Here is a 26,884-nt window from a genome sequence, read left to right on the forward strand (position 1 = left end):
TGGCCTGCGGGTCCTTAGAGTGGCAAAAACATCCGAAAACTGAGATTGGGGGTCCGGTGGTTGTCTGCACTTTTGTGCTGGGCACCCCAGGGAGGCCCGGGGGCTGGCTGGACAACGCGGTCTGCTGGGCACGGGGGGGGGTTTGGAGGAGCAACTGATGCCCTTTGCACTTTGGGTAGCAAGTGTCTGAGGTGTCTCTGAGCCCTGCGCCATGTCGGGGGGTGGGGTGGGGGGGTGGGAGGTCGGGGGGGGGTGTGGAGGAGCAGGAGGAGGAGGAGGAGGAGGTGGGAAGGGCCGTGGCCTGCAGTCGTGTTCCCGGGGTGGCTTCTTCCACAGGCTGCTTGGCCTGGGCTCCCTGCACCTGGGCCTTTGGAGGACTGGCCCTGTGCTTGCCAACGCTTCCCCTGCAGGGACCCAGAGCTGGGAGGTTGCATCTCTCAGCCCTGGGTCGGGCAGAGCCCCAGCGGGCCATGCCCACAACCTCTCTCAGCACGGGTCCCCCAGAAGGCTCCTTTGGGACCAGGATTCTCTTGCGGGTGACTCTTTAAGGTCTGGCCCCTGGATGGAGGGGCACCAGGAGTAGAGGAGCAGGAAGGGGAAGGGGGTGGCCATGCGAGGGGACACTTTCAGGCCAAGTCCCAGCTTCAGCCTGATCCTCCTGGGAACCCCGGGGTGTACGTCACACCTCCTGGTTGTCCCGCTCTGAGACAAGGGCTCTGAGACAAGGAGCCGGGCTTCGCATTCCCCCAGCAGCCAGTCGTGGGCTGAGGACACCTGGGGCGTTGGGAACTCCCTGGCTTCTCCTTGGCTTAACATCTGGAGCTGCTTGTGAATCGTGCCGCCACACACACCCGAGTGCAGGTGTCTTCTGCACAGACTGCGGGCCTCGCTCTTCTGAATGCCGCTAGCTCGCCACCCACCCACGGGTGAACCTGGTCAGGGTACTTTCTCTCGGGGGCAGACTCTGATCCTGGCGGGCTACCGGTGTTTCTGTTTGCTCGTTTCTTTCTTCCATTTCGGGAAAGGCTTCCTTACTGGGTGTGGAAATCTCCTATGCCTTTCCTCGCCTATTCTGTCAGCTTTAAAATTCTCTTTCAGTTGCCACCCTCACAGATGGATTAGGAAACTCTTTCCGGTGCACTCATTAGTGAAATGACCTCAATGAAGCTGGAATCCAATATCTAATCGCCGATTTTTAGCGAGTCCACACGCCAGGGTGGTCGGGGTCCAATGCAGCCCCGGCCAGGCCCAGGCCCCTTGGACTGGGCCACAGGAGGACACAGAGGAGGGTCCCGGCCCCCACGGTCGCGTTGCCGGCAGTTCTCCAAGGGCTTGGGCGTTTTCCAGAGGTAGGAGATGGAGGGGACTGATTTCTTCAGCGCCCCACAAACCACGCCACCCCACCCATGGGACACATCCCTAGAGAGAGAGAGAGACGCCCCATACACTCGCTCCCCTCCCCCATGCGCTGTGCCCCAGCCCGGGCCCGGGGGAATAGGCGGCAGCCCACCCACAGGGTGGGGGGCGCAGCTGAAAGGGGTTGTCGGGGATGGCGGCCCCTGCCTGGGGTCAAAGGGCGGGCGACCCGCGCGTGCGCAATCGGCGGCGGCGGCGGCGGCGGCGGCCACGAGCTGGGGGTGGGCCAGGCGAGGAGAGGAAGGGGGCTGGAAGGTCTCCACCTTGGCGAGTCCAGCCGTGGAGGCGCATCTTGTGTGAGTGTGAGTGAGTGAGTGTGAGTGTGAGTGTGTGTGTGTGTGTGTGTGTGTGTGTGTGTATAGAGAGACAGCCCCCCACCCCGGCCCGCCGCTCCCTGCCCGCCCCGCCCCGCCCCGCCCCGCCTGTCACCCCCGTCCCTCGGAGCCCGCCGGACCCGGCCGGTGAACTCAACAGGCCCGGCCCGGTGCGGGTCAGCGCCGGCGCGGGGCCTGGGGCGGGGGGAGGAGGCGGCGGGGAAGCGCAGAGAGGCTCGGCTTCTTGAGCGGGGCAGGGGCGCCCTCCGCCGTCTAGGGCCACACCACCCTGAACGCGCCCGATCTCGTCTGGTCTCGGAAGCTAAGCAGGGTCGGGCCTGGTTAGTACTTGGATGGGAGACCGCCTGGGAATACCGGGTGCCGTAGGCTTCTTCTTTTTTTTTTTTTTGTTTTGCCTCTTGTTCTGTCCCCTTTCTGGGAGCGAGTCGGCGGCCCGGGGTGGGGGTCACCCCCACCCTCAGCGCCCGCCGCGGTGCCTGGCGCCCCAGCCCGCACCGTGGGGCCTCCTCTTGTCCCAAGCCGCGACACCGCCGTCACGCGGCAGCATGCGTGGCTTCTGGACTGTCAGGTCTCAGACCAAAGGTCTGCTCTGTGGGAACCGACACGCTGGAGGAAACCTTGAGAGTCTGAGAGGGGAGGGAGTTCCAGAAGAAGGCCAGGATGTCATTTTGAGGGAGTATGTGACCAGAACTCGTCCCGTTGCTTTTGGGGTTCTATGGGCTACACGTAGGAATCTTTGGTGGTGGCACCTGATGTTGGGGGATCCGGAGTCACACCCAGACCTGCTCCACAGGCCTCCTTTTACTTTTCTCTTCGGATTCATTATGTTTAAAAAGTGTCTCTTATCTCTATGATTGCATTTTCTTTTCTCTCTCTTTTCAAGCAGATGATGGGAGTCCAAGTATTAAGGTGACATGTGTTGCCCGTGCCCCCCTCCCCCCTGTGTTCTTATTCATTTACCTCTGATGTTGTTCCAGCGTATTGTGGGGGTACCAATGTTAAGGTCGGGTACGTTGCCCTCTCCCAGCCTCCCCCCTCGGGTCAGAGCCTCAAGTGCGCCCATCCCCCAGTCGGTGCGCACCCACCCCGTTCCTAATGGAGGTGTATGCCCATCCCCTCCCCCCACCCGCCCGACACCCACCCGATGAAGGTGATTCCTCTGTGTCCACTTAGGTGTCCATCGGTTCGTACCCATTTGCTGGTGAGCGCGAGCACGTGGTGCTCGTGTGTCCATTCTTGGGCTACCTGGCTTACTGGAACGGGTTCCAGCTCTGGCCAGGAGAACCACGAGAGGTGCCCTCTCACCGCTGCTCCTCCTAGCTGAATAGCACTCCGTGGTGTCCACGCGCCACATTTCATTTACGCACTCGTGGGTCGATGGGCACTCGGGTCGCTTCCAGGTCTTTGCGATTGTGACTTGTGCCCTGACTCTAACCCTAACCCTTACCCAGCCCGTCTCCTCCTCGGCCCCTGCCTGACTGACTCCTTCCCGCCCGGCCTGTCACCTGTCACCGTCCTCTGCCCCTGCCTGACACGCTCCTCCCCGCCCGGGCCGTCACCGTCCTCGGCCCCTGCCTGACGGGGCTCCTCCGTCGCCTGGGCCTTCCAAGGGCTTGGTGTGGACGCTGGTTCCAGGACGCCCTCCCAGGGACCCGGTAGCAGGGCGGCCGCAGCGTCTCGCGCCACCCAACCGTCCGCCGGCCGGCGGCCGGCGCTAAGTGGCCTGCGGGGGACGTGCCCCCACTGTGGGGCGGGCGCCCAGCCTGGTGTCTTCTCTGAGGCCCCGTGGCTGCTTTTCCCCCCCGCAAGGGGAGAGCCGCGGAGGTGGGGACCGCCTCCTCGTGGGGACGTACACCCAGCTCTCCACGTCGGATTCCGGGGCTCTCTGTCCTGCCAGAAGGCCCAGCTGGCCTGCGGGTCCTTAGAGTGGCAAAAACATCCGAAAACTGAGATTGAGGGTCCGGTGGTTGTCTGCACTTTTGTGCTGGGCACCCCAGGGAGGCCCGGGGGCTGGCTGGACAACGCGGTCTGCTGGGCACGGGGGGGGGTTTGGAGGAGCAACTGATGCCCTTTGCACTTTGGGTAGCAAGTGTCTGAGGTGTCTCTGAGCCCTGCGCCATGTCGGGGGGTGGGGTGGGGGGGTGGGAGGTCGGGGGGGGGTGTGGAGGAGCAGGAGGAGGAGGAGGAGGAGGTGGGAAGGGCCGTGGCCTGCAGTCGTGTTCCCGGGGTGGCTTCTTCCACAGGCTGCTTGGCCTGGGCTCCCTGCACCTGGGCCTTTGGAGGACTGGCCCTGTGCTTGCCAACGCTTCCCCTGCAGGGACCCAGAGCTGGGAGGTTGCATCTCTCAGCCCTGGGTCGGTCAGAGCCCCAGCGGGCCATGCCCACAACCTCTCTCAGCACGGGTCCCCCAGAAGGCTCCTTTGGGACCAGGATTCTCTTGCGGGTGACTCTTTAAGGTCTGGCCCCTGGATGGAGGGGCACCAGGAGTAGAGGAGCAGGAAGGGGAAGGGGGTGGCCATGCGAGGGGACACTTTCAGGCCAAGTCCCAGCTTCAGCCTGATCCTCCTGGGAACCCCGGGGTGTACGTCACACCTCCTGGTTGTCCCGCTCTGAGACAAGGGCTCTGAGACAAGGAGCCGGGCTTCGCATTCCCCCAGCAGCCAGTCGTGGGCTGAGGACACCTGGGGCGTTGGGAACTCCCTGGCTTCTCCTTGGCTTAACATCTGGAGCTGCTTGTGAATCGTGCCGCCACACACACCCGAGTGCAGGTGTCTTCTGCACAGACTGCGGGCCTCGCTCTTCTGAATGCCGCTAGCTCGCCACCCACCCACGGGTGAACCTGGTCAGGGTACTTTCTCTCGGGGGCAGACTCTGATCCTGGCGGGCTACCGGTGTTTCTGTTTGCTCGTTTCTTTCTTCCATTTCGGGAAAGGCTTCCTTACTGGGTGTGGAAATCTCCTATGCCTTTCCTCGCCTATTCTGTCAGCTTTAAAATTCTCTTTCAGTTGCCACCCTCACAGATGGATTAGGAAACTCTTTCCGGTGCACTCATTAGTGAAATGACCTCAATGAAGCTGGAATCCAATATCTAATCGCCGATTTTTAGCGAGTCCACACGCCAGGGTGGTCGGGGTCCAATGCAGCCCCGGCCAGGCCCAGGCCCCTTGGACTGGGCCACAGGAGGACACAGAGGAGGGTCCCGGCCCCCACGGTCGCGTTGCCGGCAGTTCTCCAAGGGCTTGGGCGTTTTCCAGAGGTAGGAGATGGAGGGGACTGATTTCTTCAGCGCCCCACAAACCACGCCACCCCACCCATGGGACACATCCCTAGAGAGAGAGAGAGACGCCCCATACACTCGCTCCCCTCCCCCATGCGCTGTGCCCCAGCCCGGGCCCGGGGGAATAGGCGGCAGCCCACCCACAGGGTGGGGGGCGCAGCTGAAAGGGGTTGTCGGGGATGGCGGCCCCTGCCTGGGGTCAAAGGGCGGGCGACCCGCGCGTGCGCAATCGGCGGCGGCGGCGGCGGCGGCGGCCACGAGCTGGGGGTGGGCCAGGCGAGGAGAGGAAGGGGGCTGGAAGGTCTCCACCTTGGCGAGTCCAGCCGTGGAGGCGCATCTTGTGTGAGTGTGAGTGTGAGTGTGAGTGTGTGTGTGTGTGTGTGTGTGTGTGTGTGTATAGAGAGACAGCCCCCCACCCCGGCCCGCCGCTCCCTGCCCGCCCCGCCCCGCCCCGCCCCGCCCCGCCTGTCACCCCCGTCCCTCGGAGCCCGCCGGACCCGGCCGGTGAACTCAACAGGCCCGGCCCGGTGCGGGTCAGCGCCGGCGCGGGGCCTGGGGCGGGGGGAGGAGGCGGCGGGGAAGCGCAGAGAGGCTCGGCTTCTTGAGCGGGGCAGGGGCGCCCTCCGCCGTCTAGGGCCACACCACCCTGAACGCGCCCGATCTCGTCTGGTCTCGGAAGCTAAGCAGGGTCGGGCCTGGTTAGTACTTGGATGGGAGACCGCCTGGGAATACCGGGTGCCGTAGGCTTCTTCTTTTTTTTTTTTTTGTTTTGCCTCTTGTTCTGTCCCCTTTCTGGGAGCGAGTCGGCGGCCCGGGGTGGGGGTCACCCCCACCCTCAGCGCCCGCCGCGGTGCCTGGCGCCCCAGCCCGCACCGTGGGGCCTCCTCTTGTCCCAAGCCGCGACACCGCCGTCACGCGGCAGCATGCGTGGCTTCTGGACTGTCAGGTCTCAGACCAAAGGTCTGCTCTGTGGGAACCGACACGCTGGAGGAAACCTTGAGAGTCTGAGAGGGGAGGGAGTTCCAGAAGAAGGCCAGGATGTCATTTTGAGGGAGTATGTGACCAGAACTCGTCCCGTTGCTTTTGGGGTTCTATGGGCTACACGTAGGAATCTTTGGTGGTGGCACCTGATGTTGGGGGATCCGGAGTCACACCCAGACCTGCTCCACAGGCCTCCTTTTACTTTTCTCTTCGGATTCATTATGTTTAAAAAGTGTCTCTTATCTCTATGATTGCATTTTCTTTTCTCTCTCTTTTCAAGCAGATGATGGGAGTCCAAGTATTAAGGTGACATGTGTTGCCCGTGCCCCCCTCCCCCCTGTGTTCTTATTCATTTACCTCTGATGTTGTTCCAGCGTATTGTGGGGGTACCAATGTTAAGGTCGGGTACGTTGCCCTCTCCCAGCCTCCCCCCTCGGGTCAGAGCCTCAAGTGCGCCCATCCCCCAGTCGGTGCGCACCCACCCCGTTCCTAATGGAGGTGTATGCCCATCCCCTCCCCCCACCCGCCCGACACCCACCCGATGAAGGTGATTCCTCTGTGTCCACTTAGGTGTCCATCGGTTCGTACCCATTTGCTGGTGAGCGCGAGCACGTGGTGCTCGTGTGTCCATTCTTGGGCTACCTGGCTTACTGGAACGGGTTCCAGCTCTGGCCAGGAGAACCACGAGAGGTGCCCTCTCACCGCTGCTCCTCCTAGCTGAATAGCACTCCGTGGTGTCCACGCGCCACATTTCATTTACGCACTCGTGGGTCGATGGGCACTCGGGTCGCTTCCAGGTCTTTGCGATTGTGACTTGTGCCCTGACTCTAACCCTAACCCTTACCCAGCCCGTCTCCTCCTCGGCCCCTGCCTGACTGACTCCTTCCCGCCCGGCCTGTCACCTGTCACCGTCCTCTGCCCCTGCCTGACACGCTCCTCCCCGCCCGGGCCGTCACCGTCCTCGGCCCCTGCCTGACGGGGCTCCTCCGTCGCCTGGGCCTTCCAAGGGCTTGGTGTGGACGCTGGTTCCAGGACGCCCTCCCAGGGACCCGGTAGCAGGGCGGCCGCAGCGTCTCGCGCCACCCAACCGTCCGCCGGCCGGCGGCCGGCGCTAAGTGGCCTGCGGGGGACGTGCCCCCACTGTGGGGCGGGCGCCCAGCCTGGTGTCTTCTCTGAGGCCCCGTGGCTGCTTTTCCCCCCCGCAAGGGGAGAGCCGCGGAGGTGGGGACCGCCTCCTCGTGGGGACGTACACCCAGCTCTCCACGTCGGATTCCGGGGCTCTCTGTCCTGCCAGAAGGCCCAGCTGGCCTGCGGGTCCTTAGAGTGGCAAAAACATCCGAAAACTGAGATTGAGGGTCCGGTGGTTGTCTGCACTTTTGTGCTGGGCACCCCAGGGAGGCCCGGGGGCTGGCTGGACAACGCGGTCTGCTGGGCACGGGGGGGGGTTTGGAGGAGCAACTGATGCCCTTTGCACTTTGGGTAGCAAGTGTCTGAGGTGTCTCTGAGCCCTGCGCCATGTCGGGGGGTGGGGTGGGGGGGTGGGAGGTCGGGGGGGGGGTGTGGAGGAGCAGGAGGAGGAGGAGGTGGGAAGGGCCGTGGCCTGCAGTCGTGTTCCCGGGGTGGCTTCTTCCACAGGCTGCTTGGCCTGGGCTCCCTGCACCTGGGCCTTTGGAGGACTGGCCCTGTGCTTGCCAACGCTTCCCCTGCAGGGACCCAGAGCTGGGAGGTTGCATCTCTCAGCCCTGGGTCGGGCAGAGCCCCAGCGGGCCATGCCCACAACCTCTCTCAGCACGGGTCCCCCAGAAGGCTCCTTTGGGACCAGGATTCTCTTGCGGGTGACTCTTTAAGGTCTGGCCCCTGGATGGAGGGGCACCAGGAGTAGAGGAGCAGGAAGGGGAAGGGGGTGGCCATGCGAGGGGACACTTTCAGGCCAAGTCCCAGCTTCAGCCTGATCCTCCTGGGAACCCCGGGGTGTACGTCACACCTCCTGGTTGTCCCGCTCTGAGACAAGGGCTCTGAGACAAGGAGCCGGGCTTCGCATTCCCCCAGCAGCCAGTCGTGGGCTGAGGACACCTGGGGCGTTGGGAACTCCCTGGCTTCTCCTTGGCTTAACATCTGGAGCTGCTTGTGAATCGTGCCGCCACACACACCCGAGTGCAGGTGTCTTCTGCACAGACTGCGGGCCTCGCTCTTCTGAATGCCGCTAGCTCGCCACCCACCCACGGGTGAACCTGGTCAGGGTACTTTCTCTCGGGGGCAGACTCTGATCCTGGCGGGCTACCGGTGTTTCTGTTTGCTCGTTTCTTTCTTCCATTTCGGGAAAGGCTTCCTTACTGGGTGTGGAAATCTCCTATGCCTTTCCTCGCCTATTCTGTCAGCTTTAAAATTCTCTTTCAGTTGCCACCCTCACAGATGGATTAGGAAACTCTTTCCGGTGCACTCATTAGTGAAATGACCTCAATGAAGCTGGAATCCAATATCTAATCGCCGATTTTTAGCGAGTCCACACGCCAGGGTGGTCGGGGTCCAATGCAGCCCCGGCCAGGCCCAGGCCCCTTGGACTGGGCCACAGGAGGACACAGAGGAGGGTCCCGGCCCCCACGGTCGCGTTGCCGGCAGTTCTCCAAGGGCTTGGGCGTTTTCCAGAGGTAGGAGATGGAGGGGACTGATTTCTTCAGCGCCCCACAAACCACGCCACCCCACCCATGGGACACATCCCTAGAGAGAGAGAGAGACGCCCCATACACTCGCTCCCCTCCCCCATGCGCTGTGCCCCAGCCCGGGCCCGGGGGAATAGGCGGCAGCCCACCCACAGGGTGGGGGGCGCAGCTGAAAGGGGTTGTCGGGGATGGCGGCCCCTGCCTGGGGTCAAAGGGCGGGCGACCCGCGCGTGCGCAATCGGCGGCGGCGGCGGCGGCGGCCACGAGCTGGGGGTGGGCCAGGCGAGGAGAGGAAGGGGGCTGGAAGGTCTCCACCTTGGCGAGTCCAGCCGTGGAGGCGCATCTTGTGTGAGTGTGAGTGAGTGAGTGTGAGTGTGAGTGTGTGTGTGTGTGTGTGTGTGTGTGTGTGTATAGAGAGACAGCCCCCCACCCCGGCCCGCCGCTCCCTGCCCGCCCCGCCCCGCCCCGCCCCGCCTGTCACCCCCGTCCCTCGGAGCCCGCCGGACCCGGCCGGTGAACTCAACAGGCCCGGCCCGGTGCGGGTCAGCGCCGGCGCGGGGCCTGGGGCGGGGGGAGGAGGCGGCGGGGAAGCGCAGAGAGGCTCGGCTTCTTGAGCGGGGCAGGGGCCACACCACCCTGAACGCGCCCGATCTCGTCTGGTCTCGGAAGCTAAGCAGGGTCGGGCCTGGTTAGTACTTGGATGGGAGACCGCCTGGGAATACCGGGTGCCGTAGGCTTCTTCTTTTTTTTTTTTTTGTTTTGCCTCTTGTTCTGTCCCCTTTCTGGGAGCGAGTCGGCGGCCCGGGGTGGGGGTCACCCCCACCCTCAGCGCCCGCCGCGGTGCCTGGCGCCCCAGCCCGCACCGTGGGGCCTCCTCTTGTCCCAAGCCGCGACACCGCCGTCACGCGGCAGCATGCGTGGCTTCTGGACTGTCAGGTCTCAGACCAAAGGTCTGCTCTGTGGGAACCGACACGCTGGAGGAAACCTTGAGAGTCTGAGAGGGGAGGGAGTTCCAGAAGAAGGCCAGGATGTCATTTTGAGGGAGTATGTGACCAGAACTCGTCCCGTTGCTTTTGGGGTTCTATGGGCTACACGTAGGAATCTTTGGTGGTGGCACCTGATGTTGGGGGATCCGGAGTCACACCCAGACCTGCTCCACAGGCCTCCTTTTACTTTTCTCTTCGGATTCATTATGTTTAAAAAGTGTCTCTTATCTCTATGATTGCATTTTCTTTTCTCTCTCTTTTCAAGCAGATGATGGGAGTCCAAGTATTAAGGTGACATGTGTTGCCCGTGCCCCCCTCCCCCCTGTGTTCTTATTCATTTACCTCTGATGTTGTTCCAGCGTATTGTGGGGGTACCAATGTTAAGGTCGGGTACGTTGCCCTCTCCCAGCCTCCCCCCTCGGGTCAGAGCCTCAAGTGCGCCCATCCCCCAGTCGGTGCGCACCCACCCCGTTCCTAATGGAGGTGTATGCCCATCCCCTCCCCCCACCCGCCCGACACCCACCCGATGAAGGTGATTCCTCTGTGTCCACTTAGGTGTCCATCGGTTCGTACCCATTTGCTGGTGAGCGCGAGCACGTGGTGCTCGTGTGTCCATTCTTGGGCTACCTGGCTTACTGGAACGGGTTCCAGCTCTGGCCAGGAGAACCACGAGAGGTGCCCTCTCACCGCTGCTCCTCCTAGCTGAATAGCACTCCGTGGTGTCCACGCGCCACATTTCATTTACGCACTCGTGGGTCGATGGGCACTCGGGTCGCTTCCAGGTCTTTGCGATTGTGACTTGTGCCCTGACTCTAACCCTAACCCTTACCCAGCCCGTCTCCTCCTCGGCCCCTGCCTGACTGACTCCTTCCCGCCCGGCCTGTCACCTGTCACCGTCCTCTGCCCCTGCCTGACACGCTCCTCCCCGCCCGGGCCGTCACCGTCCTCGGCCCCTGCCTGACGGGGCTCCTCCGTCGCCTGGGCCTTCCAAGGGCTTGGTGTGGACGCTGGTTCCAGGACGCCCTCCCAGGGACCCGGTAGCAGGGCGGCCGCAGCGTCTCGCGCCACCCAACCGTCCGCCGGCCGGCGGCCGGCGCTAAGTGGCCTGCGGGGGACGTGCCCCCACTGTGGGGCGGGCGCCCAGCCTGGTGTCTTCTCTGAGGCCCCGTGGCTGCTTTTCCCCCCCGCAAGGGGAGAGCCGCGGAGGTGGGGACCGCCTCCTCGTGGGGACGTACACCCAGCTCTCCACGTCGGATTCCGGGGCTCTCTGTCCTGCCAGAAGGCCCAGCTGGCCTGCGGGTCCTTAGAGTGGCAAAAACATCCGAAAACTGAGATTGAGGGTCCGGTGGTTGTCTGCACTTTTGTGCTGGGCACCCCAGGGAGGCCCGGGGGCTGGCTGGACAACGCGGTCTGCTGGGCACGGGGGGGGGTTTGGAGGAGCAACTGATGCCCTTTGCACTTTGGGTAGCAAGTGTCTGAGGTGTCTCTGAGCCCTGCGCCATGTCGGGGGGTGGGGTGGGGGGGTGGGAGGTCGGGGGGGGGGTGTGGAGGAGCAGGAGGAGGAGGAGGTGGGAAGGGCCGTGGCCTGCAGTCGTGTTCCCGGGGTGGCTTCTTCCACAGGCTGCTTGGCCTGGGCTCCCTGCACCTGGGCCTTTGGAGGACTGGCCCTGTGCTTGCCAACGCTTCCCCTGCAGGGACCCAGAGCTGGGAGGTTGCATCTCTCAGCCCTGGGTCGGGCAGAGCCCCAGCGGGCCATGCCCACAACCTCTCTCAGCACGGGTCCCCCAGAAGGCTCCTTTGGGACCAGGATTCTCTTGCGGGTGACTCTTTAAGGTCTGGCCCCTGGATGGAGGGGCACCAGGAGTAGAGGAGCAGGAAGGGGAAGGGGGTGGCCATGCGAGGGGACACTTTCAGGCCAAGTCCCAGCTTCAGCCTGATCCTCCTGGGAACCCCGGGGTGTACGTCACACCTCCTGGTTGTCCCGCTCTGAGACAAGGGCTCTGAGACAAGGAGCCGGGCTTCGCATTCCCCCAGCAGCCAGTCGTGGGCTGAGGACACCTGGGGCGTTGGGAACTCCCTGGCTTCTCCTTGGCTTAACATCTGGAGCTGCTTGTGAATCGTGCCGCCACACACACCCGAGTGCAGGTGTCTTCTGCACAGACTGCGGGCCTCGCTCTTCTGAATGCCGCTAGCTCGCCACCCACCCACGGGTGAACCTGGTCAGGGTACTTTCTCTCGGGGGCAGACTCTGATCCTGGCGGGCTACCGGTGTTTCTGTTTGCTCGTTTCTTTCTTCCATTTCGGGAAAGGCTTCCTTACTGGGTGTGGAAATCTCCTATGCCTTTCCTCGCCTATTCTGTCAGCTTTAAAATTCTCTTTCAGTTGCCACCCTCACAGATGGATTAGGAAACTCTTTCCGGTGCACTCATTAGTGAAATGACCTCAATGAAGCTGGAATCCAATATCTAATCGCCGATTTTTAGCGAGTCCACACGCCAGGGTGGTCGGGGTCCAATGCAGCCCCGGCCAGGCCCAGGCCCCTTGGACTGGGCCACAGGAGGACACAGAGGAGGGTCCCGGCCCCCACGGTCGCGTTGCCGGCAGTTCTCCAAGGGCTTGGGCGTTTTCCAGAGGTAGGAGATGGAGGGGACTGATTTCTTCAGCGCCCCACAAACCACGCCACCCCACCCATGGGACACATCCCTAGAGAGAGAGAGAGACGCCCCATACACTCGCTCCCCTCCCCCATGCGCTGTGCCCCAGCCCGGGCCCGGGGGAATAGGCGGCAGCCCACCCACAGGGTGGGGGGCGCAGCTGAAAGGGGTTGTCGGGGATGGCGGCCCCTGCCTGGGGTCAAAGGGCGGGCGACCCGCGCGTGCGCAATCGGCGGCGGCGGCGGCGGCGGCCACGAGCTGGGGGTGGGCCAGGCGAGGAGAGGAAGGGGGCTGGAAGGTCTCCACCTTGGCGAGTCCAGCCGTGGAGGCGCATCTTGTGTGAGTGTGAGTGAGTGAGTGTGAGTGTGAGTGTGTGTGTGTGTGTGTGTGTGTGTGTGTGTATAGAGAGACAGCCCCCCACCCCGGCCCGCCGCTCCCTGCCCGCCCCGCCCCGCCCCGCCCCGCCTGTCACCCCCGTCCCTCGGAGCCCGCCGGACCCGGCCGGTGAACTCAACAGGCCCGGCCCGGTGCGGGTCAGCGCCGGCGCGGGGCCTGGGGCGGGGGGAGGAGGCGGCGGGGAAGCGCAGAGAGGCTCGGCTTCTTGAGCGGGGCAGGGGCCACACCACCCTGAACGCGCCCGATCTCGTCTGGTCTCGGAAGCTAAGCAGGGTCGGGCCTGGTTAGTACTTGGATGGGAGACCGCCTGGGAATACCGGGTGCCGTAGGCTTCTTCTTTTTTTTTTTTTTGTTTTGCCTCTTGTTCTGTCCCCTTTCTGGGAGCGAGTCGGCGGCCCGGGGTGGGGGTCACCCCCACCCTCAGCGCCCGCCGCGGTGCCTGGCGCCCCAGCCCGCACCGTGGGGCCTCCTCTTGTCCCAAGCCGCGACACCGCCGTCACGCGGCAGCATGCGTGGCTTCTGGACTGTCAGGTCTCAGACCAAAGGTCTGCTCTGTGGGAACCGACACGCTGGAGGAAACCTTGAGAGTCTGAGAGGGGAGGGAGTTCCAGAAGAAGGCCAGGATGTCATTTTGAGGGAGTATGTGACCAGAACTCGTCCCGTTGCTTTTGGGGTTCTATGGGCTACACGTAGGAATCTTTGGTGGTGGCACCTGATGTTGGGGGATCCGGAGTCACACCCAGACCTGCTCCACAGGCCTCCTTTTACTTTTCTCTTCGGATTCATTATGTTTAAAAAGTGTCTCTTATCTCTATGATTGCATTTTCTTTTCTCTCTCTTTTCAAGCAGATGATGGGAGTCCAAGTATTAAGGTGACATGTGTTGCCCGTGCCCCCCTCCCCCCTGTGTTCTTATTCATTTACCTCTGATGTTGTTCCAGCGTATTGTGGGGGTACCAATGTTAAGGTCGGGTACGTTGCCCTCTCCCAGCCTCCCCCCTCGGGTCAGAGCCTCAAGTGCGCCCATCCCCCAGTCGGTGCGCACCCACCCCGTTCCTAATGGAGGTGTATGCCCATCCCCTCCCCCCACCCGCCCGACACCCACCCGATGAAGGTGATTCCTCTGTGTCCACTTAGGTGTCCATCGGTTCGTACCCATTTGCTGGTGAGCGCGAGCACGTGGTGCTCGTGTGTCCATTCTTGGGCTACCTGGCTTACTGGAACGGGTTCCAGCTCTGGCCAGGAGAACCACGAGAGGTGCCCTCTCACCGCTGCTCCTCCTAGCTGAATAGCACTCCGTGGTGTCCACGCGCCACATTTCATTTACGCACTCGTGGGTCGATGGGCACTCGGGTCGCTTCCAGGTCTTTGCGATTGTGACTTGTGCCCTGACTCTAACCCTAACCCTTACCCAGCCCGTCTCCTCCTCGGCCCCTGCCTGACTGACTCCTTCCCGCCCGGCCTGTCACCTGTCACCGTCCTCTGCCCCTGCCTGACACGCTCCTCCCCGCCCGGGCCGTCACCGTCCTCGGCCCCTGCCTGACGGGGCTCCTCCGTCGCCTGGGCCTTCCAAGGGCTTGGTGTGGACGCTGGTTCCAGGACGCCCTCCCAGGGACCCGGTAGCAGGGCGGCCGCAGCGTCTCGCGCCACCCAACCGTCCGCCGGCCGGCGGCCGGCGCTAAGTGGCCTGCGGGGGACGTGCCCCCACTGTGGGGCGGGCGCCCAGCCTGGTGTCTTCTCTGAGGCCCCGTGGCTGCTTTTCCCCCCCGCAAGGGGAGAGCCGCGGAGGTGGGGACCGCCTCCTCGTGGGGACGTACACCCAGCTCTCCACGTCGGATTCCGGGGCTCTCTGTCCTGCCAGAAGGCCCAGCTGGCCTGCGGGTCCTTAGAGTGGCAAAAACATCCGAAAACTGAGATTGAGGGTCCGGTGGTTGTCTGCACTTTTGTGCTGGGCACCCCAGGGAGGCCCGGGGGCTGGCTGGACAACGCGGTCTGCTGGGCACGGGGGGGGGTTTGGAGGAGCAACTGATGCCCTTTGCACTTTGGGTAGCAAGTGTCTGAGGTGTCTCTGAGCCCTGCGCCATGTCGGGGGGTGGGGTGGGGGGGTGGGAGGTCGGGGGGGGGGTGTGGAGGAGCAGGAGGAGGAGGAGGTGGGAAGGGCCGTGGCCTGCAGTCGTGTTCCCGGGGTGGCTTCTTCCACAGGCTGCTTGGCCTGGGCTCCCTGCACCTGGGCCTTTGGAGGACTGGCCCTGTGCTTGCCAACGCTTCCCCTGCAGGGACCCAGAGCTGGGAGGTTGCATCTCTCAGCCCTGGGTCGGGCAGAGCCCCAGCGGGCCATGCCCACAACCTCTCTCAGCACGGGTCCCCCAGAAGGCTCCTTTGGGACCAGGATTCTCTTGCGGGTGACTCTTTAAGGTCTGGCCCCTGGATGGAGGGGCACCAGGAGTAGAGGAGCAGGAAGGGGAAGGGGGTGGCCATGCGAGGGGACACTTTCAGGCCAAGTCCCAGCTTCAGCCTGATCCTCCTGGGAACCCCGGGGTGTACGTCACACCTCCTGGTTGTCCCGCTCTGAGACAAGGGCTCTGAGACAAGGAGCCGGGCTTCGCATTCCCCCAGCAGCCAGTCGTGGGCTGAGGACACCTGGGGCGTTGGGAACTCCCTGGCTTCTCCTTGGCTTAACATCTGGAGCTGCTTGTGAATCGTGCCGCCACACACACCCGAGTGCAGGTGTCTTCTGCACAGACTGCGGGCCTCGCTCTTCTGAATGCCGCTAGCTCGCCACCCACCCACGGGTGAACCTGGTCAGGGTACTTTCTCTCGGGGGCAGACTCTGATCCTGGCGGGCTACCGGTGTTTCTGTTTGCTCGTTTCTTTCTTCCATTTCGGGAAAGGCTTCCTTACTGGGTGTGGAAATCTCCTATGCCTTTCCTCGCCTATTCTGTCAGCTTTAAAATTCTCTTTCAGTTGCCACCCTCACAGATGGATTAGGAAACTCTTTCCGGTGCACTCATTAGTGAAATGACCTCAATGAAGCTGGAATCCAATATCTAATCGCCGATTTTTAGCGAGTCCACACGCCAGGGTGGTCGGGGTCCAATGCAGCCCCGGCCAGGCCCAGGCCCCTTGGACTGGGCCACAGGAGGACACAGAGGAGGGTCCCGGCCCCCACGGTCGCGTTGCCGGCAGTTCTCCAAGGGCTTGGGCGTTTTCCAGAGGTAGGAGATGGAGGGGACTGATTTCTTCAGCGCCCCACAAACCACGCCACCCCACCCATGGGACACATCCCTAGAGAGAGAGAGAGACGCCCCATACACTCGCTCCCCTCCCCCATGCGCTGTGCCCCAGCCCGGGCCCGGGGGAATAGGCGGCAGCCCACCCACAGGGTGGGGGGCGCAGCTGAAAGGGGTTGTCGGGGATGGCGGCCCCTGCCTGGGGTCAAAGGGCGGGCGACCCGCGCGTGCGCAATCGGCGGCGGCGGCGGCGGCGGCCACGAGCTGGGGGTGGGCCAGGCGAGGAGAGGAAGGGGGCTGGAAGGTCTCCACCTTGGCGAGTCCAGCCGTGGAGGCGCATCTTGTGTGAGTGTGAGTGAGTGAGTGTGAGTGTGAGTGTGTGTGTGTGTGTGTGTGTGTGTGTGTGTATAGAGAGACAGCCCCCCACCCCGGCCCGCCGCTCCCTGCCCGCCCCGCCCCGCCCCGCCCCGCCTGTCACCCCCGTCCCTCGGAGCCCGCCGGACCCGGCCGGTGAACTCAACAGGCCCGGCCCGGTGCGGGTCAGCGCCGGCGCGGGGCCTGGGGCGGGGGGAGGAGGCGGCGGGGAAGCGCAGAGAGGCTCGGCTTCTTGAGCGGGGCAGGGGCCACACCACCCTGAACGCGCCCGATCTCGTCTGGTCTCGGAAGCTAAGCAGGGTCGGGCCTGGTTAGTACTTGGATGGGAGACCGCCTGGGAATACCGGGTGCCGTAGGCTTCTTCTTTTTTTTTTTTTTGTTTTGCCTCTTGTTCTGTCCCCTTTCTGGGAGCGAGTCGGCGGCCCGGGGTGGGGGTCACCCCCACCCTCAGCGCCCGCCGCGGTGCCTGGCGCCCCAGCCCGCACCGTGGGGCCTCCTCTTGTCCCAAGCCGCGACACCGCCGTCACGCGGCAGCATGCGTGGCTTCTGGACTGTCAGGTCTCAGACCAAAGGTCTGCTCTGTGGGAACCGACACGCTGGAGGAAACCTTGAGAGTCTGAGAGGGGAGGGAGTTCCAGAAGAAGGCCAGGATGTCATTTTGAGGGAGTATGTGACCAGAACTCGTCCCGTTGCTTTTGGGGTTCTATGGGCTACACGTAGGAATCTTTGGTGGTGGCACCTGATGTTGGGGGATCCGGAGTCACACCCAGACCTGCTCCACAGGCCTCCTTTTACTTTTCTCTTCGGATTCATTATGTTTAAAAAGTGTCTCTTATCTCTATGATTGCATTTTCTTTTCTCTCTCTTTTCAAGCAGATGATGGGAGTCCAAGTATTAAGGTGACATGTGTTGCCCGTGCCCCCCTCCCCCCTGTGTTCTTATTCATTTACCTCTGATGTTGTTCCAGCGTATTGTGGGGGTACCAATGTTAAGGTCGGGTACGTTGCCCTCTCCCAGCCTCCCCCCTCGGGTCAGAGCCTCAAGTGCGCCCATCCCCCAGTCGGTGCGCACCCACCCCGTTCCTAATGGAGGTGTATGCCCATCCCCTCCCCCCACCCGCCCGACACCCACCCGATGAAGGTGATTCCTCTGTGTCCACTTAGGTGTCCATCGGTTCGTACCCATTTGCTGGTGAGCGCGAGCACGTGGTGCTCGTGTGTCCATTCTTGGGCTACCTGGCTTACTGGAACGGGTTCCAGCTCTGGCCAGGAGAACCACGAGAGGTGCCCTCTCACCGCTGCTCCTCCTAGCTGAATAGCACTCCGTGGTGTCCACGCGCCACATTTCATTTACGCACTCGTGGGTCGATGGGCACTCGGGTCGCTTCCAGGTCTTTGCGATTGTGACTTGTGCCCTGACTCTAACCCTAACCCTTACCCAGCCCGTCTCCTCCTCGGCCCCTGCCTGACTGACTCCTTCCCGCCCGGCCTGTCACCTGTCACCGTCCTCTGCCCCTGCCTGACACGCTCCTCCCCGCCCGGGCCGTCACCGTCCTCGGCCCCTGCCTGACGGGGCTCCTCCGTCGCCTGGGCCTTCCAAGGGCTTGGTGTGGACGCTGGTTCCAGGACGCCCTCCCAGGGACCCGGTAGCAGGGCGGCCGCAGCGTCTCGCGCCACCCAACCGTCCGCCGGCCGGCGGCCGGCGCTAAGTGGCCTGCGGGGGACGTGCCCCCACTGTGGGGCGGGCGCCCAGCCTGGTGTCTTCTCTGAGGCCCCGTGGCTGCTTTTCCCCCCCGCAAGGGGAGAGCCGCGGAGGTGGGGACCGCCTCCTCGTGGGGACGTACACCCAGCTCTCCACGTCGGATTCCGGGGCTCTCTGTCCTGCCAGAAGGCCCAGCTGGCCTGCGGGTCCTTAGAGTGGCAAAAACATCCGAAAACTGAGATTGAGGGTCCGGTGGTTGTCTGCACTTTTGTGCTGGGCACCCCAGGGAGGCCCGGGGGCTGGCTGGACAACGCGGTCTGCTGGGCACGGGGGGGGGTTTGGAGGAGCAACTGATGCCCTTTGCACTTTGGGTAGCAAGTGTCTGAGGTGTCTCTGAGCCCTGCGCCATGTCGGGGGGTGGGGTGGGGGGGTGGGAGGTCGGGGGGGGGGTGTGGAGGAGCAGGAGGAGGAGGAGGTGGGAAGGGCCGTGGCCTGCAGTCGTGTTCCCGGGGTGGCTTCTTCCACAGGCTGCTTGGCCTGGGCTCCCTGCACCTGGGCCTTTGGAGGACTGGCCCTGTGCTTGCCAACGCTTCCCCTGCAGGGACCCAGAGCTGGGAGGTTGCATCTCTCAGCCCTGGGTCGGGCAGAGCCCCAGCGGGCCATGCCCACAACCTCTCTCAGCACGGGTCCCCCAGAAGGCTCCTTTGGGACCAGGATTCTCTTGCGGGTGACTCTTTAAGGTCTGGCCCCTGGATGGAGGGGCACCAGGAGTAGAGGAGCAGGAAGGGGAAGGGGGTGGCCATGCGAGGGGACACTTTCAGGCCAAGTCCCAGCTTCAGCCTGATCCTCCTGGGAACCCCGGGGTGTACGTCACACCTCCTGGTTGTCCCGCTCTGAGACAAGGGCTCTGAGACAAGGAGCCGGGCTTCGCATTCCCCCAGCAGCCAGTCGTGGGCTGAGGACACCTGGGGCGTTGGGAACTCCCTGGCTTCTCCTTGGCTTAACATCTGGAGCTGCTTGTGAATCGTGCCGCCACACACACCCGAGTGCAGGTGTCTTCTGCACAGACTGCGGGCCTCGCTCTTCTGAATGCCGCTAGCTCGCCACCCACCCACGGGTGAACCTGGTCAGGGTACTTTCTCTCGGGGGCAGACTCTGATCCTGGCGGGCTACCGGTGTTTCTGTTTGCTCGTTTCTTTCTTCCATTTCGGGAAAGGCTTCCTTACTGGGTGTGGAAATCTCCTATGCCTTTCCTCGCCTATTCTGTCAGCTTTAAAATTCTCTTTCAGTTGCCACCCTCACAGATGGATTAGGAAACTCTTTCCGGTGCACTCATTAGTGAAATGACCTCAATGAAGCTGGAATCCAATATCTAATCGCCGATTTTTAGCGAGTCCACACGCCAGGGTGGTCGGGGTCCAATGCAGCCCCGGCCAGGCCCAGGCCCCTTGGACTGGGCCACAGGAGGACACAGAGGAGGGTCCCGGCCCCCACGGTCGCGTTGCCGGCAGTTCTCCAAGGGCTTGGGCGTTTTCCAGAGGTAGGAGATGGAGGGGACTGATTTCTTCAGCGCCCCACAAACCACGCCACCCCACCCATGGGACACATCCCTAGAGAGAGAGAGAGACGCCCCATACACTCGCTCCCCTCCCCCATGCGCTGTGCCCCAGCCCGGGCCCGGGGGAATAGGCGGCAGCCCACCCACAGGGTGGGGGGCGCAGCTGAAAGGGGTTGTCGGGGATGGCGGACCCTGCCTGGGGTCAAAGGGCGGGCGACCCGCGCGTGCGCAATCGGCGGCGGCGGCGGCCACGAGCTGGGGGTGGGCCAGGCGAGGAGAGGAAGGGGGCTGGAAGGTCTCCACCTTGGCGAGTCCAGCCGTGGAGGCGCATCTTGTGTGAGTGTGAGTGAGTGAGTGTGAGTGTGTGTGTGTGTGTGTGTGTGTGTGTGTGTGTATAGAGAGACAGCCCCCCACCCCGGCCCGCCGCTCCCTGCCCGCCCCGCCCCGCCCCGCCCCGCCCCGCCTGTCACCCCCGTCCCTCGGAGCCCGCCGGACCCGGCCGGTGAACTCAACAGGCCCGGCCCGGTGCGGGTCAGCGCCGGCGCGGGGCCTGGGGCGGGGGGAGGAGGCGGCGGGGAAGCGCAGAGAGGCTCGGCTTCTTGAGCGGGGCAGGGGCGCCCTCCGCCGTCTAGGGCCACACCACCCTGAACGCGCCCGATCTCGTCTGGTCTCGGAAGCTAAGCAGGGTCGGGCCTGGTTAGTACTTGGATGGGAGACCGCCTGGGAATACCGGGTGCCGTAGGCTTCTTCTTTTTTTTTTTTTGTTTTGCCTCTTGTTCTGTCCCCTTTCTGGGAGCGAGTCGGCGGCCCGGGGTGGGGGTCACCCCCACCCTCAGCGCCCGCCGCGGTGCCTGGCGCCCCAGCCCGCACCGTGGGGCCTCCTCTTGTCCCAAGCCGCGACACCGCCGTCACGCGGCAGCATGCGTGGCTTCTGGACTGTCAGGTCTCAGACCAAAGGTCTGCTCTGTGGGAACCGACACGCTGGAGGAAACCTTGAGAGTCTGAGAGGGGAGGGAGTTCCAGAAGAAGGCCAGGATGTCATTTTGAGGGAGTATGTGACCAGAACTCGTCCCGTTGCTTTTGGGGTTCTATGGGCTACACGTAGGAATCTTTGGTGGTGGCACCTGATGTTGGGGGATCCGGAGTCACACCCAGACCTGCTCCACAGGCCTCCTTTTACTTTTCTCTTCGGATTCATTATGTTTAAAAAGTGTCTCTTATCTCTATGATTGCATTTTCTTTTCTCTCTCTTTTCAAGCAGATGATGGGAGTCCAAGTATTAAGGTGACATGTGTTGCCCGTGCCCCCCTCCCCCCTGTGTTCTTATTCATTTACCTCTGATGTTGTTCCAGCGTATTGTGGGGGTACCAATGTTAAGGTCGGGTACGTTGGCCTCTCCCAGCCTCCCCCCTCGGGTCAGAGCCTCAAGTGCGCCCATCCCCCAGTCGGTGCGCACCCACCCCGTTCCTAATGGAGGTGTATGCCCATCCCCTCCCCCCACCCGCCCGACACCCACCCGATGAAGGTGATTCCTCTGTGTCCACTTAGGTGTCCATCGGTTCGTACCCATTTGCTGGTGAGCGCGAGCACGTGGTGCTCGTGTGTCCATTCTTGGGCTACCTGGCTTACTGGAACGGGTTCCAGCTCTGGCCAGGAGAACCACGAGAGGTGCCCTCTCACCGCTGCTCCTCCTAGCTGAATAGCACTCCGTGGTGTCCACGCGCCACATTTCATTTACGCACTCGTGGGTCGATGGGCACTCGGGTCGCTTCCAGGTCTTTGCGATTGTGACTTGTGCCCTGACTCTAACCCTAACCCTTACCCAGCCCGTCTCCTCCTCGGCCCCTGCCTGACTGACTCCTTCCCGCCCGGCCTGTCACCTGTCACCGTCCTCTGCCCCTGCCTGACACGCTCCTCCCCGCCCGGGCCGTCACCGTCCTCGGCCCCTGCCTGACGGGGCTCCTCCGTCGCCTGGGCCTTCCAAGGGCTTGGTGTGGACGCTGGTTCCAGGACGCCCTCCCAGGGACCCGGTAGCAGGGCGGCCGCAGCGTCTCGCGCCACCCAACCGTCCGCCGGCCGGCGGCCGGCGCTAAGTGGCCTGCGGGGGACGTGCCCCCACTGTGGGGCGGGCGCCCAGCCTGGTGTCTTCTCTGAGGCCCCGTGGCTGCTTTTCCCCCCCGCAAGGGGAGAGCCGCGGAGGTGGGGACCGCCTCCTCGTGGGGACGTACACCCAGCTCTCCACGTCGGATTCCGGGGCTCTCTGTCCTGCCAGAAGGCCCAGCTGGCCTGCGGGTCCTTAGAGTGGCAAAAACATCCGAAAACTGAGATTGAGGGTCCGGTGGTTGTCTGCACTTTTGTGCTGGGCACCCCAGGGAGGCCCGGGGGCTGGCTGGACAACGCGGTCTGCTGGGCACGGGGGGGGGTTTGGAGGAGCAACTGATGCCCTTTGCACTTTGGGTAGCAAGTGTCTGAGGTGTCTCTGAGCCCTGCGCCATGTCGGGGGGTGGGGTGGGGGGGTGGGAGGTCGGGGGGGGGTGTGGAGGAGCAGGAGGAGGAGGAGGAGGAGGTGGGAAGGGCCGTGGCCTGCAGTCGTGTTCCCGGGGTGGCTTCTTCCACAGGCTGCTTGGCCTGGGCTCCCTGCACCTGGGCCTTTGGAGGACTGGCCCTGTGCTTGCCAACGCTTCCCCTGCAGGGACCCAGAGCTGGGAGGTTGCATCTCTCAGCCCTGGGTCGGTCAGAGCCCCAGCGGGCCATGCCCACAACCTCTCTCAGCACGGGTCCCCCAGAAGGCTCCTTTGGGACCAGGATTCTCTTGCGGGTGACTCTTTAAGGTCTGGCCCCTGGATGGAGGGGCACCAGGAGTAGAGGAGCAGGAAGGGGAAGGGGGTGGCCATGCGAGGGGACACTTTCAGGCCAAGTCCCAGCTTCAGCCTGATCCTCCTGGGAACCCCGGGGTGTACGTCACACCTCCTGGTTGTCCCGCTCTGAGACAAGGGCTCTGAGACAAGGAGCCGGGCTTCGCATTCCCCCAGCAGCCAGTCGTGGGCTGAGGACACCTGGGGCGTTGGGAACTCCCTGGCTTCTCCTTGGCTTAACATCTGGAGCTGCTTGTGAATCGTGCCGCCACACACACCCGAGTGCAGGTGTCTTCTGCACAGACTGCGGGCCTCGCTCTTCTGAATGCCGCTAGCTCGCCACCCACCCACGGGTGAACCTGGTCAGGGTACTTTCTCTCGGGGGCAGACTCTGATCCTGGCGGGCTACCGGTGTTTCTGTTTGCTCGTTTCTTTCTTCCATTTCGGGAAAGGCTTCCTTACTGGGTGTGGAAATCTCCTATGCCTTTCCTCGCCTATTCTGTCAGCTTTAAAATTCTCTTTCAGTTGCCACCCTCACAGATGGATTAGGAAACTCTTTCCGGTGCACTCATTAGTGAAATGACCTCAATGAAGCTGGAATCCAATATCTAATCGCCGATTTTTAGCGAGTCCACACGCCAGGGTGGTCGGGGTCCAATGCAGCCCCGGCCAGGCCCAGGCCCCTTGGACTGGGCCACAGGAGGACACAGAGGAGGGTCCCGGCCCCCACGGTCGCGTTGCCGGCAGTTCTCCAAGGGCTTGGGCGTTTTCCAGAGGTAGGAGATGGAGGGGACTGATTTCTTCAGCGCCCCACAAACCACGCCACCCCACCCATGGGACACATCCCTAGAGAGAGAGAGAGACGCCCCATACACTCGCTCCCCTCCCCCATGCGCTGTGCCCCAGCCCGGGCCCGGGGGAATAGGCGGCAGCCCACCCACAGGGTGGGGGGCGCAGCTGAAAGGGGTTGTCGGGGATGGCGGCCCCTGCCTGGGGTCAAAGGGCGGGCGACCCGCGCGTGCGCAATCGGCGGCGGCGGCGGCGGCGGCCACGAGCTGGGGGTGGGCCAGGCGAGGAGAGGAAGGGGGCTGGAAGGTCTCCACCTTGGCGAGTCCAGCCGTGGAGGCGCATCTTGTGTGAGTGTGAGTGAGTGAGTGTGAGTGTGTGTGTGTGTGTGTGTGTGTGTGTGTGTATAGAGAGACAGCCCCCCACCCCGGCCCGCCGCTCCCTGCCCGCCCCGCCCCGCCCCGCCCCGCCCCGCCTGTCACCCCCGTCCCTCGGAGCCCGCCGGACCCGGCCGGTGAACTCAACAGGCCCGGCCCGGTGCGGGTCAGCGCCGGCGCGGGGCCTGGGGCGGGGGGAGGAGGCGGCGGGGAAGCGCAGAGAGGCTCGGCTTCTTGAGCGGGGCAGGGGCGCCCTCCGCCGTCTAGGGCCACACCACCCTGAACGCGCCCGATCTCGTCTGGTCTCGGAAGCTAAGCAGGGTCGGGCCTGGTTAGTACTTGGATGGGAGACCGCCTGGGAATACCGGGTGCCGTAGGCTTCTTCTTTTTTTTTTTTTTGTTTTGCCTCTTGTTCTGTCCCCTTTCTGGGAGCGAGTCGGCGGCCCGGGGTGGGGGTCACCCCCACCCTCAGCGCCCGCCGCGGTGCCTGGCGCCCCAGCCCGCACCGTGGGGCCTCCTCTTGTCCCAAGCCGCGACACCGCCGTCACGCGGCAGCATGCGTGGCTTCTGGACTGTCAGGTCTCAGACCAAAGGTCTGCTCTGTGGGAACCGACACGCTGGAGGAAACCTTGAGAGTCTGAGAGGGGAGGGAGTTCCAGAAGAAGGCCAGGATGTCATTTTGAGGGAGTATGTGACCAGAACTCGTCCCGTTGCTTTTGGGGTTCTATGGGCTACACGTAGGAATCTTTGGTGGTGGCACCTGATGTTGGGGGATCCGGAGTCACACCCAGACCTGCTCCACAGGCCTCCTTTTACTTTTCTCTTCGGATTCATTATGTTTAAAAAGTGTCTCTTATCTCTATGATTGCATTTTCTTTTCTCTCTCTTTTCAAGCAGATGATGGGAGTCCAAGTATTAAGGTGACATGTGTTGCCCGTGCCCCCCTCCCCCCTGTGTTCTTATTCATTTACCTCTGATGTTGTTCCAGCGTATTGTGGGGGTACCAATGTTAAGGTCGGGTACGTTGCCCTCTCCCAGCCTCCCCCCTCGGGTCAGAGCCTCAAGTGCGCCCATCCCCCAGTCGGTGCGCACCCACCCCGTTCCTAATGGAGGTGTATGCCCATCCCCTCCCCCCACCCGCCCGACACCCACCCGATGAAGGTGATTCCTCTGTGTCCACTTAGGTGTCCATCGGTTCGTACCCATTTGCTGGTGAGCGCGAGCACGTGGTGCTCGTGTGTCCATTCTTGGGCTACCTGGCTTACTGGAACGGGTTCCAGCTCTGGCCAGGAGAACCACGAGAGGTGCCCTCTCACCGCTGCTCCTCCTAGCTGAATAGCACTCCGTGGTGTCCACGCGCCACATTTCATTTACGCACTCGTGGGTCGATGGGCACTCGGGTCGCTTCCAGGTCTTTGCGATTGTGACTTGTGCCCTGACTCTAACCCTAACCCTTACCCAGCCCGTCTCCTCCTCGGCCCCTGCCTGACTGACTCCTTCCCGCCCGGCCTGTCACCTGTCACCGTCCTCTGCCCCTGCCTGACACGCTCCTCCCCGCCCGGGCCGTCACCGTCCTCGGCCCCTGCCTGACGGGGCTCCTCCGTCGCCTGGGCCTTCCAAGGGCTTGGTGTGGACGCTGGTTCCAGGACGCCCTCCCAGGGACCCGGTAGCAGGGCGGCCGCAGCGTCTCGCGCCACCCAACCGTCCGCCGGCCGGCGGCCGGCGCTAAGTGGCCTGCGGGGGACGTGCCCCCACTGTGGGGCGGGCGCCCAGCCTGGTGTCTTCTCTGAGGCCCCGTGGCTGCTTTTCCCCCCCGCAAGGGGAGAGCCGCGGAGGTGGGGACCGCCTCCTCGTGGGGACGTACACCCAGCTCTCCACGTCGGATTCCGGGGCTCTCTGTCCTGCCAGAAGGCCCAGCTGGCCTGCGGGTCCTTAGAGTGGCAAAAACATCCGAAAACTGAGATTGAGGGTCCGGTGGTTGTCTGCACTTTTGTGCTGGGCACCCCAGGGAGGCCCGGGGGCTGGCTGGACAACGCGGTCTGCTGGGCACGGGGGGGGGTTTGGAGGAGCAACTGATGCCCTTTGCACTTTGGGTAGCAAGTGTCTGAGGTGTCTCTGAGCCCTGCGCCATGTCGGGGGGTGGGGTGGGGGGGTGGGAGGTCGGGGGGGGGTGTGGAGGAGCAGGAGGAGGAGGAGGAGGAGGTGGGAAGGGCCGTGGCCTGCAGTCGTGTTCCCGGGGTGGCTTCTTCCACAGGCTGCTTGGCCTGGGCTCCCTGCACCTGGGCCTTTGGAGGACTGGCCCTGTGCTTGCCAACGCTTCCCCTGCAGGGACCCAGAGCTGGGAGGTTGCATCTCTCAGCCCTGGGTCGGTCAGAGCCCCAGCGGGCCATGCCCACAACCTCTCTCAGCACGGGTCCCCCAGAAGGCTCCTTTGGGACCAGGATTCTCTTGCGGGTGACTCTTTAAGGTCTGGCCCCTGGATGGAGGGGCACCAGGAGTAGAGGAGCAGGAAGGGGAAGGGGGTGGCCATGCGAGGGGACACTTTCAGGCCAAGTCCCAGCTTCAGCCTGATCCTCCTGGGAACCCCGGGGTGTACGTCACACCTCCTGGTTGTCCCGCTCTGAGACAAGGGCTCTGAGACAAGGAGCCGGGCTTCGCATTCCCCCAGCAGCCAGTCGTGGGCTGAGGACACCTGGGGCGTTGGGAACTCCCTGGCTTCTCCTTGGCTTAACATCTGGAGCTGCTTGTGAATCGTGCCGCCACACACACCCGAGTGCAGGTGTCTTCTGCACAGACTGCGGGCCTCGCTCTTCTGAATGCCGCTAGCTCGCCACCCACCCACGGGTGAACCTGGTCAGGGTACTTTCTCTCGGGGGCAGACTCTGATCCTGGCGGGCTACCGGTGTTTCTGTTTGCTCGTTTCTTTCTTCCATTTCGGGAAAGGCTTCCTTACTGGGTGTGGAAATCTCCTATGCCTTTCCTCGCCTATTCTGTCAGCTTTAAAATTCTCTTTCAGTTGCCACCCTCACAGATGGATTAGGAAACTCTTTCCGGTGCACTCATTAGTGAAATGACCTCAATGAAGCTGGAATCCAATATCTAATCGCCGATTTTTAGCGAGTCCACACGCCAGGGTGGTCGGGGTCCAATGCAGCCCCGGCCAGGCCCAGGCCCCTTGGACTGGGCCACAGGAGGACACAGAGGAGGGTCCCGGCCCCCACGGTCGCGTTGCCGGCAGTTCTCCAAGGGCTTGGGCGTTTTCCAGAGGTAGGAGATGGAGGGGACTGATTTCTTCAGC

At 63.5% G+C, this 26,884-nt stretch overlaps 7 non-coding genes across 7 annotated transcripts; all 7 read left to right on the forward strand.

The window, feature by feature from the left end:
• Nucleotides 1–2,001: 2,001 nt before the first annotated feature.
• On the forward strand, nt 2,002–2,120 carry LOC142868991 (5S ribosomal RNA). The gene has a single exon (XR_012917846.1). It is a non-coding gene; the product is annotated as a 5S ribosomal RNA (ribosomal RNA).
• A 3,536-nt stretch (nt 2,121–5,656) lies between these two features.
• On the forward strand, nt 5,657–5,775 carry LOC142868996 (5S ribosomal RNA). The gene has a single exon (XR_012917851.1). It is a non-coding gene; the product is annotated as a 5S ribosomal RNA (ribosomal RNA).
• A 3,512-nt stretch (nt 5,776–9,287) lies between these two features.
• On the forward strand, nt 9,288–9,406 carry LOC142868984 (5S ribosomal RNA). Its single transcript, XR_012917839.1, has one exon. It is a non-coding gene; the product is annotated as a 5S ribosomal RNA (ribosomal RNA).
• Nucleotides 9,407–12,918: 3,512 nt separating this feature from the next.
• On the forward strand, nt 12,919–13,037 carry LOC142868985 (5S ribosomal RNA). Its single transcript, XR_012917840.1, has one exon. It is a non-coding gene; the product is annotated as a 5S ribosomal RNA (ribosomal RNA).
• Nucleotides 13,038–16,549: 3,512 nt separating this feature from the next.
• On the forward strand, nt 16,550–16,668 carry LOC142868986 (5S ribosomal RNA). The gene has a single exon (XR_012917841.1). It is a non-coding gene; the product is annotated as a 5S ribosomal RNA (ribosomal RNA).
• Nucleotides 16,669–20,194: 3,526 nt separating this feature from the next.
• Nucleotides 20,195–20,313, forward strand: LOC142868997 (5S ribosomal RNA). The gene has a single exon (XR_012917852.1). It is a non-coding gene; the product is annotated as a 5S ribosomal RNA (ribosomal RNA).
• A 3,534-nt stretch (nt 20,314–23,847) lies between these two features.
• On the forward strand, nt 23,848–23,966 carry LOC142868970 (5S ribosomal RNA). The gene has a single exon (XR_012917825.1). It is a non-coding gene; the product is annotated as a 5S ribosomal RNA (ribosomal RNA).
• Nucleotides 23,967–26,884: the final 2,918 nt, after the last annotated feature.

This window comes from Microcebus murinus, unplaced genomic scaffold (genome assembly GCF_040939455.1).
Source record: "Microcebus murinus isolate Inina unplaced genomic scaffold, M.murinus_Inina_mat1.0 scaf050_hap2_Mmur4.0, whole genome shotgun sequence".
NCBI lineage: Eukaryota > Metazoa > Chordata > Mammalia > Primates > Cheirogaleidae > Microcebus > Microcebus murinus.